We start from the raw sequence: 13,617 nt of genomic DNA, 5'->3' as shown, positions 1-13,617 counted from the left end.
CTGTATACTTCCCTATAATAATACAAAAATTCAAACATTGGTGGACTGTGCCCAACCCCTTTTTAAACCCATATTGTGTGTTGACTAATATATTATTCGCAATTGGCCAATCTTTCAGTCTATGAAGTACTATGAGCCCCATAACCATTGCGGTAGCATCCAAGAGCAAGTTTATTTAAGTTTAAGTTTATTTAATTTGATTTAGTTCTCTACTGAGAACAACAAATATTTATACAAAGGAGTAAAAATACATGTAATTGAAAAAAAATTGGGGATATTCCCAAGGACTTATCACCTAGTTAGCTGCACTTTATCGCAGCCAAAGTGGTGATAAATTTATCTCACCATTCACAAGCTGGTGCTAAAGGCCGATATCATTAGTTTTCCTGCGATAGCAGCCGCAAAAATCATCACCACAAATAACACCGGCAACTAACGCTAATGATCTGCGTGTAGGCATTCCCGTGCAAAAATCCACGACAACACCACTTCATAACATTCTAAACGACCAGCCAGATTGGCGATAACATCCAAAAACATGCGATAAGGCGCATTAACAGCAGGGATTTAACACCTGCTCTTTCCTGGTATTAAGTCGAACGATAACCTGCACCAGAAATGGGAGCCCAGCACACAGCCACACCAGAAGAACAACAGATGCCATGGAGCTACTGATCATGCAGCCCGGACACCCAAGAGGGCCAAAACACCCACCACCACCACCCCCATGAGCCCTCCCCCCGGGGCCCTACCCCGGGCACCCCCCCTAAAAAGATATTTTACATCAACTTTACAAATTCATGAACAAAACAATTCGCCTGATGTCGCACAATTACAACAATTAACATTCATGAGTGGTCAGAAAAAGGAGAAAAATTCATTCATCTTTGAATGTCCCAAAAATCTTTTTATTCAAATTTAACTCAATACTACTATTTGGAAGAGTCATGGCGGGTCTTCTCAGGACAGCCTCCAAGACAAAATTTAAGATAAGAAGGTGTGTCATGTACTCATGAAAGGACAGAGAGAGAGAGAAAGAGAGAGAGAAAGAAAGGGAGAGAGAGAGTGAAAGAGAGGGAGAGAGAGAAAGAGAAAGAGAGAGAAAGGGGGAGAGAGGGAGAAGGAGAGATAAACAGAGGGAGAGAGAGACAGTGAAAGGAAGAGAGGGAGGAAGAGAGAGAGAGAGAGAGAGAGAGAGAGAGACAGATAGAGAAAGAGAGGGAGAGAGAGACAGTGAAAGGAAGAGAGGGAGAGGGAGAGGGAGAGGGAGAGGGAGAGACAGTGCCAACACTCTGCACCCAGGCCTCACTGCTCACCTGCTGCCTCCGGTGTGTCTCCAACCATGTGCCGGTATACACTGCAGTCCACCAGGTCCCTTATCTGAAACAGTCCAGAGTTAATGATGGCAGAGTTCATATGATTGCACATGGCATCATCGCTTGCCCGCCCTTGCACACACAGGCTGCTGCACCCCAGACCGTCCCGCCGCCTAGCGGTGATTGCCCGCCCCTGCGCATCAAGGCCTCACTGCTCACCATCCGCCACCGGCGTGTCTCCAAGAGGGCACACCACGTGCCGGTGCAAGCTCCAAGCCCAGAGCACGCAACCTTGGCAGCCTCCACATCATGCAGCCCCGCTCTGCGGTCCACCAGGTTGCACACTTGATTCTGAGTCTTGATTTTGTAATGGCAGAGATCATATCAGTGCACATGGCATCATCTCAGGCTGCACACCCGCTCAGCTCTATAGGTGCTACTAACTCTGTGAACCGCGAGGCAACGCCACGTGGCTGCAGGCCCGCGCTGCCCGCTGGCTCAGGCCTACACTGCGGTCCAGCAGGGCTCACACTAATCCTTACTAGTCCGGACCACCAGGACGGCGCATCATTGCAGGCTGCAAACCCACTCAGCACTTTAGGTGCCACTACCTCAGTGCACCGAAAGTCACCATCCCGTGCGGTAGCCCCGTGCCGGCCGCAGTGTATCCGGTGCCACCAATTCTTTGCTACGCAAGTCATGGACCCTTTCTGATTGAGTCTCATGATATGCCAGGCGGACACAGCCATGTCACCTCAGGCAGTGGGGAAAAACTGGGACACGTAGCGTTGTCACCCCCCCCTTATATGTAAGCTGAGTGGGCTGGCTTGGCGTACGCCAGGCCAGCGTGGGGGGTGTGAACAATTATCGCTGGCCTCTGGGCGTGGTTCTTTTCTGGGCTGCACAGGAAACCAACTGATGCGTTCGTCCCTGTTGCAGTGTTGTGCCACACAGCCCGCAATCGACAATGCTGCACTGTTGCATGCACCCGGAGGCCGGCCGCGCATGAAAGGATTGTACAAGGAGAGTAAGGCCGCTCGGGGTATTGGCTCAACTGTTGTGTGGGTATCGCTATTGGTGCACCATAAGCCTTAGGCCCAGCCTCAATTGCAGCGCAAAAGCCACATCACATTTCCAGAATGCAAGCAGTAGTCAGAAGAGTGCCGGTTCTACGAGAGCCACCAACACAATGGCAGAATATTCCGGCCACAAGCACAACCCCTGTCACGTGGAACTGTACCGTGCACGTATGCTGCATTTACTGGGGGCACTGCCATTGGGACTGCTGCGGAACAGTTACAGGCTAAGCTTCCGCCTTGCCAACGTCACCTGCGTTCAGCCTGTGTTGTATTGTCGATTGTGCATATTAGAGTGGTCCATGGATGTCTGCCTCTCCAACAGGACGATAGCTGAACTGGATCTTGACATATGTGTGCACCCCCTGTTGGCCCACAACCAGGAGTGTCACCGTGATACCCATTTATGGGATGCCTTGATACTTTGCATACATGCTGGCAGCCGGACATGGGAGATTGCACAACTCCTCGTGTGCAGTGACCACATTGAACCGCTCCCCTATTGGGATGTAATGCATATTGGTGAAAGGGTCAACGTTCCCTCTAATTTTTTTCCTCTGTGTGCGGCAGTGCAAGATCTCTGTGCGCTGCAGCCAAGGCTGTGTGCGCCAAGTATGCGAGTGCAGCCGGCGAGTATATAAATCCGTGACAATTACCACTCAAAACGTTTGTTTGCAATGAGATAGAGAACAAGTGCATTTCACACATATAGCTCTAATTAACAGGGTCTTGTGACAGTTTTGCACTGTGGATGTGTCAGAGTGTGACCTGCTCTTTTACGGATGTGGTCCACACTAAATCACCTCAGTGTCGTGGCGTGCACCATGTCATGATAATTGTACTGCAGCCATGCTATTCGTCATGCAGTGTCACTTGCGTTGTCAGTGTGGCTCACAGACACGCAGCTTTCCTGGTTTTACCACGTGTGCATGGGTTGGCTGTGAAATTGGTGCTGTGTGGGGAGAGACCCCTTTGTGATCTTAGTGGACTTGGTGTTTGTGTGTGTGCCTAGGGGATCAGGGACATGATCCAGAGTCTTTGTGGGTGTGCTGTGTGCTCTACTTAATTGTGCATGTGTGCCATTGTGCCCATCTCCCCCAGTCCCCACAGTCCCTGGCCGGTACTCACCCTGGTGCTGTTGTAGCAGGTCATGTCGAGCAGTGTCCGGACCCCCAGCTCCTGCCACCGTCTCCCCACTGATGACTGTGGACACCATTTCCTCCATCTCATCCAGCTCCTGGTGTTCAGCTGGACTGCCACCTCCAGTCTGCATTGCTGCCTGATGGTTCTCAGCGTGTTTCTTCTTGGTTTTGCGCTTCGCATCATTCCAGCGCCTCTTGACCTCTCCAATGGTCCTCCTCCTCACTCCGACTGCATTCACCTTGTCCAGGATGGACTGCCATATTGCAGTTTTATTTGCCAATGACACATTGGGGGTGACGAACAGTTGTTGGTGGTGTTCTATCACCTCCGTGATGATGATCCTGTTTTTCTGCGGACTGAACCTCGTCTTCCTCGTCCTCTTCTCCTTGCCCTTCCGTGACCCTGAGGTCCCAAGCTGGTCCTCCTGGGGCTTGTGGGGGTCTGGTCATCCTTTTACTTGCTACGGCTTCCTCCATGGTGCGACGCAGTTCAATTTGTTTTGTTTGTGTTTTTCGGTGCTTTTATAGTGCATTTTCCCGCATGACGCATGGGAATTGCTGTTTATCACTGATTTTTGTAACGCGATTTGGGGCATCGGAACTCTTTTCGCTTTCGTGTTTCGCATTTTTTCGGCTTCGCATTAATTTTAACACGGTCATTTGGCGTGTTATCGTGAGACTATCGCATGGTGCCGCTGGGTTGAGAATACAGCGTTAACACGGTGTTATTTTCCTGCGATTGACTGCGATGTGCAAAGTTGCGTTAAGCTAATTTTACGATATTTAACACACGTTCTTGAGAATATCCCCCTTGTTTAGTTACTAGGAAATGGTTCTAATACAATTTTAAAAAGGTTGTAAAAAATGTAAACAGATTGTAAAGCACAAATTCATTTGGAGGTGACTTAAAAAGCAAGATCAGGCTCTGAACAGATGTGATATTACATTTTGTTTGAATTGGTTATAAAAATCCAAGAGCAATGTAGGCCAATAATTTTGTGGTAGGGCTTTAGCACCTTTTTTATTGATCAGAAATATGATAGAGGATTTCTATGAAGTAGAGAGTCCTTTTACTGCAATAGCATTAAAAATATTCGTAAACAGTGGAGCCAATAGATCTTACTACTCGCAAAACATATCTAGGGCCCTTTGAACCTCTTTCATATCAACTGACTGTAAAGTGCCCTGTGAATTAGTTACTCTCTGGGCCACTTGAGATAAGGAAATACTATAGCCACCATGATCTACACTAGGGATGGAATAATTATCGTATATTGTAGCAAAATGTTCGACCAATGCCTTCTCTGCTATGTGTACCTCTGTTGAGGGCTTGCTAGTCTCCCTGAAATAATTATTATTGATCACCTTCCAAAAGGACCTATTATCTCTAAGGGTGCTGGCCTGTACCAGAGCCTCGCATGCTGCATCTTTTATGGATTCCTTTCTATGGGCAATGGTTTGTTTAAAGTGCACACATGCTACCCTTATTGATGCCGTGTCCATTAGTCACTACTGAAGTGCTTTATGCAGCTGATTCCTGGCTTTTGTGCAATCAGAGTCAAACCAACCCCTCGCTTGGGCATGAGGTGCCTCTGACCTATGGCTCAGGGCCTGTTCTACAAATGAAGCAATAGCTGAAATAGCAGTAATTGTCTTCAAAGGGTCAGTCTCAGGATCTAAGCATGCCTTCACCTCATCCATAATGTGCAGCAGGATGGATTGGAGAAACGGTGAATGATCAATGTTCTCCCATTTGATTGAGAAACCATTGTTAGTAGCCAGGATTGGCTCAAATCCCAGCTTTAAAAATCTTTTCCTTTTCTTTGCTATGCACACCTTTATTTCTAGGAGTGCGTGCTCACTATACCCAGAAAAGTTAGTCTCAAAGCCTTTATTAATAGTATCTAAAACTTCAGAGGCCATAATATAATCAACGGTGTTCACATAGTTATTTATAAAGAATGTGGTTGCTAAACCTTCATCTTCTCTTTCACCTTTTTTCTTTTACAGGTTTTTTATACAGCCTATGGCTTAGCTTCAACATTAGACTGTTCAAAGTTATTCCATACAGATCATGTTTAAAATGGGCAAGGATCTACTTTTGCTCATCTAAAATTCTGCAGATTGATTTGGTTACTAAAGGGCAATAATGTGCATTAAAATCTCCTACCCAGATGGTTCTCATGGGCTTATAGTGCACGGTCATTACAGACTGTATGGCTAGATCCAAGTCTGCTACTACTAGCATTCTCAAGTTATCAAAGAAGTAACTAGGAGTATATCCCGCGTCTCACCCATCTCACATACCAAAAAATGAAAAAAAGGAGATTTGTTATTGAATTTCAAAAGTTTCCAAGATGATGAATTTAGGATATGTCACTAGACCCCCCCCCCCCCCTTTGCCCTACCCATGACAGAGTATTGGACTGGGGTGTGGAATTCCATGTACCCATCTATGGGATTAGCCATCATCTCCCATGTTTCCTTTAAGCAGATAATGTGGGCATCAGAGATCAATCCGTGCCAATTGGGTTTATCAATCTTATTCTTCAACCCTGCCACATTCCACGAAATGAGACCCATCCCTGACTGACCACATAGATAATTTCCTTCCAACTTACCTACGGTTACATTTCCTCTGGGCACGTAACGGGCTTAAGCTGGTTATAAGCACACTCATGTTGTTCCTCATGGGGCGTAGTCACAGATTTTTTACGCATATCCTGTTCTCCTTTGGGGATAAGAAAGCCCATTTCTAGGCCAAGTCAATCCTGGCCATCAAGTCCAGAGAGGCACTCAAACCTATTTCCCACTCTACAAGTGTAGATTGAACTACTACAGGTCTCTGTCTGAGCCCCACCCCATGTGACCATCTTATTACTAACCACTATCCGATAGTACCCAGAAAGCCAACAAATAGTAATCACCTCCTTGATTTTATCCAAGTTAGATTATTGTAACAGCCTATACGTGAATATTCAGCAACAACATCTGAACAAACTTCAAGTACTTAAAAATGCGGCAGCTAGGCTGCTAACTGGAATTCCGAAGTATATATCAGTCAAAAGAGAAATGAGGAAGCTCCACTGGCTGCCTATTAGGCAACGGGTTAGATTTAATTCGCTCTGCTTTGCCTTCCAAGCTTTGCATGATGTAGGACCAGATCACTTTAGACAATGTTTTAGGTAGTATAAGCCCACAAGAACTCTTCGCTCCCTCAGCGCTAAGACAATCATAGTGCCTAAAGTCAAAGAGTTGACTGGGGCGTGTGGGGGGTAGGAGCTTTGTCACCTGCACTGCCACGGCATGGAATGCACTTCTTTTCCATATTCGGGCTTCCGTTGATCTGCTTTATTTCAGGGAAGCGCTAAAGACCTGGCTTCCATTCTACTTGTCTTTCTGTCTGTTGAGCTAAGCGCCAGGACACCTTAGGGAAACCGTGCGCTATATAAATATAATTACCATAACATAACATACTGTGGGGCTAACGCTACCCCTTTGGATCCATAGAAAAAGTTGAGCGGGACTGCAGAAATTGTATTTGGCAACTATTCAAATGACTCACAAGCATGAAGTACTCTCTCAGCTAGAGCGGGGTTTAAAAAATTCACAACCACACAATCCCCCACAATAGATTTTTCTACTGTGCCCACCCAACTCACCTGTCTAACCATAATATTATGATTATGGTACAACTCACTTATTCCTGTCCATCTGGCCCTTGGCCCTATCCATTGGACACATTTGTTCTTTAATTCCCTTCACGTTTCAACCTTGTCTACAGAGATCAAGGAGGGGACTCCTACCTGGGGCAACCGTATAGGGTACACATTCAGGCGTCAAATCTCGTATATGGGGGGAAGGTAGGCTATTACCCATTTCCCTCTGCAGCTTATGCACAGGTGTGTGGTTATTAGTTACATTTTTATTTTGGGCCAATTTGAGTTTCTGTGTGCTTAGGCTAAGGTTATTGGCCACCCTCATGGCGCCTCACTGTATCCCAGCAGCTTCTGCCCCAACCTTCACCTTTGTGCCTGTTTGATCGTCTAGGGATTGATCACTAATAGTCCCCTTCATTGTCTGATTCAGGGCTCCAATCCAGGACAGTAACAACTTCTCCAAAAGATAGAGCATTAATCCAAACAAGAGAGATGCGTTGGCATTCGGTCAGTGTCAGCCAAAGGGCCCTTCTGTGTGGTCGTGGATACTGCTGCTGCTGCCAATACCACAGGGATGATGGACTCTGTTATTGTGTAGGCCGCTTTAATAGTTGCGTCAAGTTTTTCCTCACTGTGCATTATCTTGACATTTAGGGCTCCCATTGCCCTTGTTAAAACGTTTTCAAGTGGGCCAGTGATAGCCCCCCCAGGCATAGTAAGCTTCCTTTTACCCATACTCCCTATTATGGTCAAAGAACCTATGGGTCGTGTTCTTAATTAACAAGAAGTGTGCCCCCAACTTAAACAAATCCTAATTACCAGTCTTCTTGCAGTGATCAGGGTCCCATGAAGAGCAATTGGTTGGAGTCCAGTTCAAGCAAGTGGATCAGAAGGCAGCGATAAGGGGGGTTGCTTAGTGTCACCCAGGCATGTCCCGCAATGCAGGAGAGAGCGCGGTGCCATGTAGCACCCCTCCTTTCCACTGGCACCTCCTGGCAAGGGTAGCTCTGGGACCTGGAGTTCTGGTGGCTGTTGTAAAAATAAGGGCCTGAAGTGTGGCATCCCGCGATGTGGGAAGGAGCGCAGCACTCTGTGGCACTCTGGTGACTGTGCTCCTCCCCCTTCTCTCTACTGGCGTCTCCTGGAACGGGTATCTCTGGGACCTGGAGTTTTGGTGGTGATTGTAAAAACAAGGGCCTGAAGTGAGCGTCCCATGATGCAGGAGAGAGTGCAGCGCTATGTAGCACCCTGGTGACAGTGCTCCTCCTCTGGCGCCTCCTGGTGCGGGTAGCTCTGGGACCTGGAAGCCTGGTGGCCACGGTAAAAACAAGAACCTGAAGTGCGGCGTCCTGCAATGTGGGAGAGAGTGCAGCGTTAGCGCCTAGGTGACAGTGCTCCTCCCACTCTCTTGTCTGGTACCACCTGGCGCGGGTAGCTCTGGGACCTGGAGTCCTGGTGTCCACGGTGAAAACAAAGACCTGAAGCGTGGCATCTTTAGAGTCAGTATTCTGTGATCCTATTCCAGGATTTAAGGTGGACATTACTGGAACTTTAGAAGCTCTCAAATATGGAGTTAATTGCATATTTCTTCCTGATTTTTTGTTATGCTGTGAAGTAGACTGGGTCCCAGCGATTCAGGCATTTATAGGTTCGAAAAAAAGTCTCTGCCCCTTACGTGGTTGGCTGCCATTGCAGGGTTTGGAAGAGAGCTCTTGGTCCTTCTTATTGGGACAAAAAATAAGAACATTTAAAATTGGAAGAACAGAAAGAAAAATACATTTCATAAAAGTTAGGATAGTAAGACTAGGGACAGCGTCAGAATTAAGACTTAGGGCTTGATGTACAAAGCCATTTTGCGGTCTTATAACCTGTGATTCACAAAATCACAGGGTTTGCAACCACAAAATGACTGTTTTAGCTCTACTAAACCTATTTTGCGATTTGGTAACATGTTACTAAATTGCTAAATGGGTTTGGAAACCATTAACAAATCGCTATTTGAAAGGAGAGTCTTTAGGACATCCCTTCCAAATAGGCATTTATTAAGGTATGGAGCAATGTTTTACAACCGAAATCCAGCCACAAAACATTGAGATTTTACCGACATCTTAAAGGAGGTGTTAAACCATTCGCTATTTGTACATAGTTGGAACACAAATTTCTTTCCAATGGCAAAGAGTCGGTGTGCAATTTGCGAACACTTTTGCACATGGACATTTTGTACATTAGGCCTTGAGAGTGCAATGAGGATCAGTTTCTGAAATAGATTAAAGCCCATGATCAAGGCAAGTTTAGGGTTAAATTAAGGCCATGGTAAGGTTCTTGCAAAACATAATTATTAGGATCAACGATTGCTCTTTATTATGCAAGTTCTTAATGTGCTCCTTGGATTTGCCGCCGGCCCGGCCAGTCCGTTTGTTTCGTAATTATAGCTTCAGGCAGCTCCTGGAACTCTCAGCACACCGCTAAAAGCCTTTTGAGTCCCTCTGGAGTTGCCGTCTAATTGCAAGACCGCTCACCTGTTTCAAGTGCGTCTTTCCTCATACAGCTACACCCTCTGCCTGAGACTGCTCAATAGTTTTCTCTGGCTCCATGAGTATTCGTTGTGTTTTAATTCTGTTTCTCCTCTTTACCATTCAGCCTCAAGGTCTGTCTCCAATTAATTAGGCTGGCAAAACAAGCCCTATTGCCTAGGAGGTTAAACATTTAAGGGCTTCACTTACCTTTATTTCTGTGAGTGCAGAGCTGGCTATACACAGTACTGACAGTGCGCTTGAACTTACAATGCAATCTCTTAGTGAAGTCCACAAATTATTTTCCCCATTGGTCGTATGGACCTTTGTTGGTTGATGTGAAGCATTGAAAGGGAGAAGCCACCAACAATGCATTTCTCACTTGTGAAGCCAATGTGACTCCACAATAAGGAACAGGAATCACCACATTTGGCTAAAGGTTTTTGGGGGGGATTACCAATCAATCCAGTATGTAAGCAAACCAATAATATTTTCAAAAGGTACAGCAATACAACAGATAAGCTGAGATATCTCAGTAGATTGAGTTGCAATAAAATGAGATTGTGACAGGCACAACGATAAAGAAACAAATTGGATCAAATAGGTGTTCCATAAAGGAAACTTTCCTTCTCTCTTCTAACCACAAGTCAAATATAGGATCTTCTAACAAGGGTCTCTATTTAGGGAGCATAGAAGGAGTCAGCATGATCATACTTCAGTATACGTCTGAGGAACTTCGATTTCTGATCGCGATCGAAGCGACCCGCCATTTTGTGCTCCACCGCCATTTTATGTTGCCATCACTCAGGCAGCACGGCGAACAAAGTCTATTCTGCTTTTTCTGCAGCCTGGTGTCGAAATACGCCTTCTGCCTCTATTTGCAAAGCTGGTGTTAGACCTAGCCGAGTACACTAATCCCTGTCTGGTTTTTCTAATCCAAGTCTCAACTATCTGTTTGTTCACACTATTCTTTCCTAACCTTATCTTATCGACTGGCCTTCACTGTCTTCTGCTAGCATTCTCTCGTTTCACAACTGCCCTCCAACACACACAAACGTATCTCGCCACCTGCAAGTTAGTTATGAATCTGTTAATGAATTAGCTTGAGGGAGGGGTGACAAACATAGTTGGAGGAGAGGTCTCTTCGAGTCATCCGACACTTTTGTTTTCAAACCTTTCCTATTGGTTCTATCTTGTTTTCAACTTTCCTTATTGGCTCTTTCTTGTATGTTCTGGGAGGGCTTTTGGTCAATATGTCTGAACCTTGTATAGTATAAAACGCTGTGCACCACAGAGTGAAGTGGCAGTCTCCTGAGAACCTACTTTGTGTACTTCTAGGATAACTGTACTAGCTGCAGCTAAATAAATCTGATCTTCTAACGCCGACAGAGTGTCCCGTGTCTCTGTGTAGCTAAGCAGGAGAACTCCGGAGACTTTGTGAGTACTCTGCGCCGCCAGGCCCAAAAGGTTCTGGGTCTTCAACTGGCACCCAACGTGGGGCGGCTTCAGTGGTACCGGTTCTACTCAAAGGTCGTGAGGAACCCCGCAAGAAAATTCCGGAGGGTTCGCGAGCCACACTAAGCGACCCCTGTATGTCGAAAGTGGTCCGAAGGTCTTTTGCAGCGCGGTTACTCCTTCCTGACGGCTACTGACAACCGCTGCCCTGACTGCCGCCCTGCTTTGGCCCTTCCTTTGATGGTGTATGGTAAGGCGAGACAATAGACGGGCCTCTGTTGGTGGAAGAAGACATCCTTTGTTAAGTATTTTCGTGGGTCGCGCCCACAATTTTGGTTCTTTGATTGATTTCTTTGGGTACTTAGATGTATCCATTGCAATAGATAAAGCCGAGGGTAAGTGCATTTGTGCTGCGTAAACTGAGTTTTACTCCCTTGAAGTTTGAGAACAGTCCGGAGACATCTCGAGATGCCTGGTCTGACTAAGTTTGGAAGAATTTGTTGTCTTGGTTGTAATAGGGATTCCCGACTTGAGGACTCTTGTCCGATTCCTTCGGTTGGAACTCCCACATATGAGCTCTATTCAAAACATGGTATCGGCCCCATTGCTTTTAACGAGACATGGACCCGATACACGAAGAAAGATGGTGTTCTAAAATGGCCAGAAAATGGTAGTTTTGATCTTGATGTGCTAGATAATTTGGAAGCAGTTTTATTTAAAAGAAAAGCCCGTCCGGCAATGTTTGACTCTTTCCGCCTTTGGCGTAAGGAAGCCAAACAGAAAGAAATTAAGCTAGCAAAACGAGATAGGAAAGCACAGGGTATGACAATTATACAGGCTGCCCAACGATTTAAAGACGATGAAATTGACAATACGACTGAAATTTCAGAAAGACAGCATCGTATGGCGATAGATAAATGCTATCCGGTGTTGCCTGTTTCTCCTTCTGATAATAAGAAAGATGTAGAAGAAGATCCCCTAATGTCCCACTTATTAAGGTTGCCTCCGCCCTATGCGCAAAGTGCCAATGTACCTCAGCCGTTACAGCCTGTGCAGCCGCCAGCGGTACTTCCGCCTGTTCCGGCTCTTCTGCACTTGCCTCCTCCAGTATTACCGCCCTTGACGGTTTTACCGTTAACCTCAACTTCTTTGCCCTCATCTCCTGATCTTAAATCTCCTGTGCCTTCTGCTCCTCCTGCAATTACCAGTTCCTCTCTTGTCAGTTCTCCTAATACTTTGTCTCCAATTCTCATGTCTAATTTTCCGTCTGTGCGTAAGCGTCTCACAGACACGGTTACTGGTATTCTATCTCCTTTCTTTGAAGCTTTAAATGTGTCTCCGGCTTTGTCTCGAAGACAGTCTCGTAGTCACTTCCCAGATTTTGAGGAACGAGAGAGGTTAGACTCTCTTGCACGAAAATGGATCAAGAAGGGTCCACAATACAGTGTGCTTGATAGTATGCCTACCTTTTTGCAATGGAATGCGCCTACGCAAAGATATGTTTTCAATGTAATGTGCGACACTCTCATTAAAGAATGGGAAGATGTGAGTTCGAGTCCGATCCAACAAGATCTTTTAAATGTTCAGACTGATTTTGAAAAAGGACGTATTGTGGGTTCTAAGGTTGAGGAAGCTGTAAGGACGCTTATCTCTTATAGAGCCTTATTGTTTTCTCAGATTTTCCTTGATTCCGATCCGTCGGTTAGACTGACGTTGAAAAATTATCCTATGAGAGAGGTTCCTCCAGTATGGAAGGAAGAAGTTGCGGTAGTAGGTGCTAATGCAGCTATTCCTGCTCATTTCCAACGTATATGGGTACATGTCCCTTGGAAGAGATCCGAAGTTTTGGCCCTTAAGCAGACTCTACCGGATCCTCGTAAAAACCCTGCAGGTTATTATAAAGAATTATCACAGACAGTTGATGCTTGTATCATGAACCTAGCAGATATTGACATGCTAATGGGAAATGTAGTCCCACAGACAATATGGGCTAAGATTCGTAGAGAGGATCACGTGCAGGAACTTGGTGCTACTTGGGATGTTATAACTAATACAGATAGAGACCAAGTGGGTGGCGCAAAGCCTGACGCTCTGATCTCGGAACTCCCTGGTAGAATCATTACGTTAATGAAAACTATGATGCCTGCATTGAGAGTTAATTGGGATAAACTAGCAGCATGCAAACAAAAGAAAGATGAAAGTGTCTCTGACTTCTTTACTCGTTTCGAGGAGACATTTATCGACCACAGTGGTCAAGACATGGCTACAGAGGGTGGACAGTGATTGTTTGTGGACAAATTTGTATTCAATTTGCTTCCCGAGCTGTCACACAAATTAAAAGATTCAGAAAGTTCATGGGCTGTTTCTTCTTCTGCCCAAAAATTGGCTACTGCGCAATATTATGAGAATAGGGAAAAGGAAGAAAAAGAAAAGCAAGAGAAAAAGACGAAAGATTT

This window comes from Triturus cristatus, chromosome 8 (assembly GCF_964204655.1).
Source record: "Triturus cristatus chromosome 8, aTriCri1.1, whole genome shotgun sequence".
In the NCBI taxonomy this organism is placed as follows: domain Eukaryota; kingdom Metazoa; phylum Chordata; class Amphibia; order Caudata; family Salamandridae; genus Triturus; species Triturus cristatus.
The sequence above is the reverse complement of the archived record's forward strand: the minus strand, read 5'-3'. Positions refer to the sequence as shown.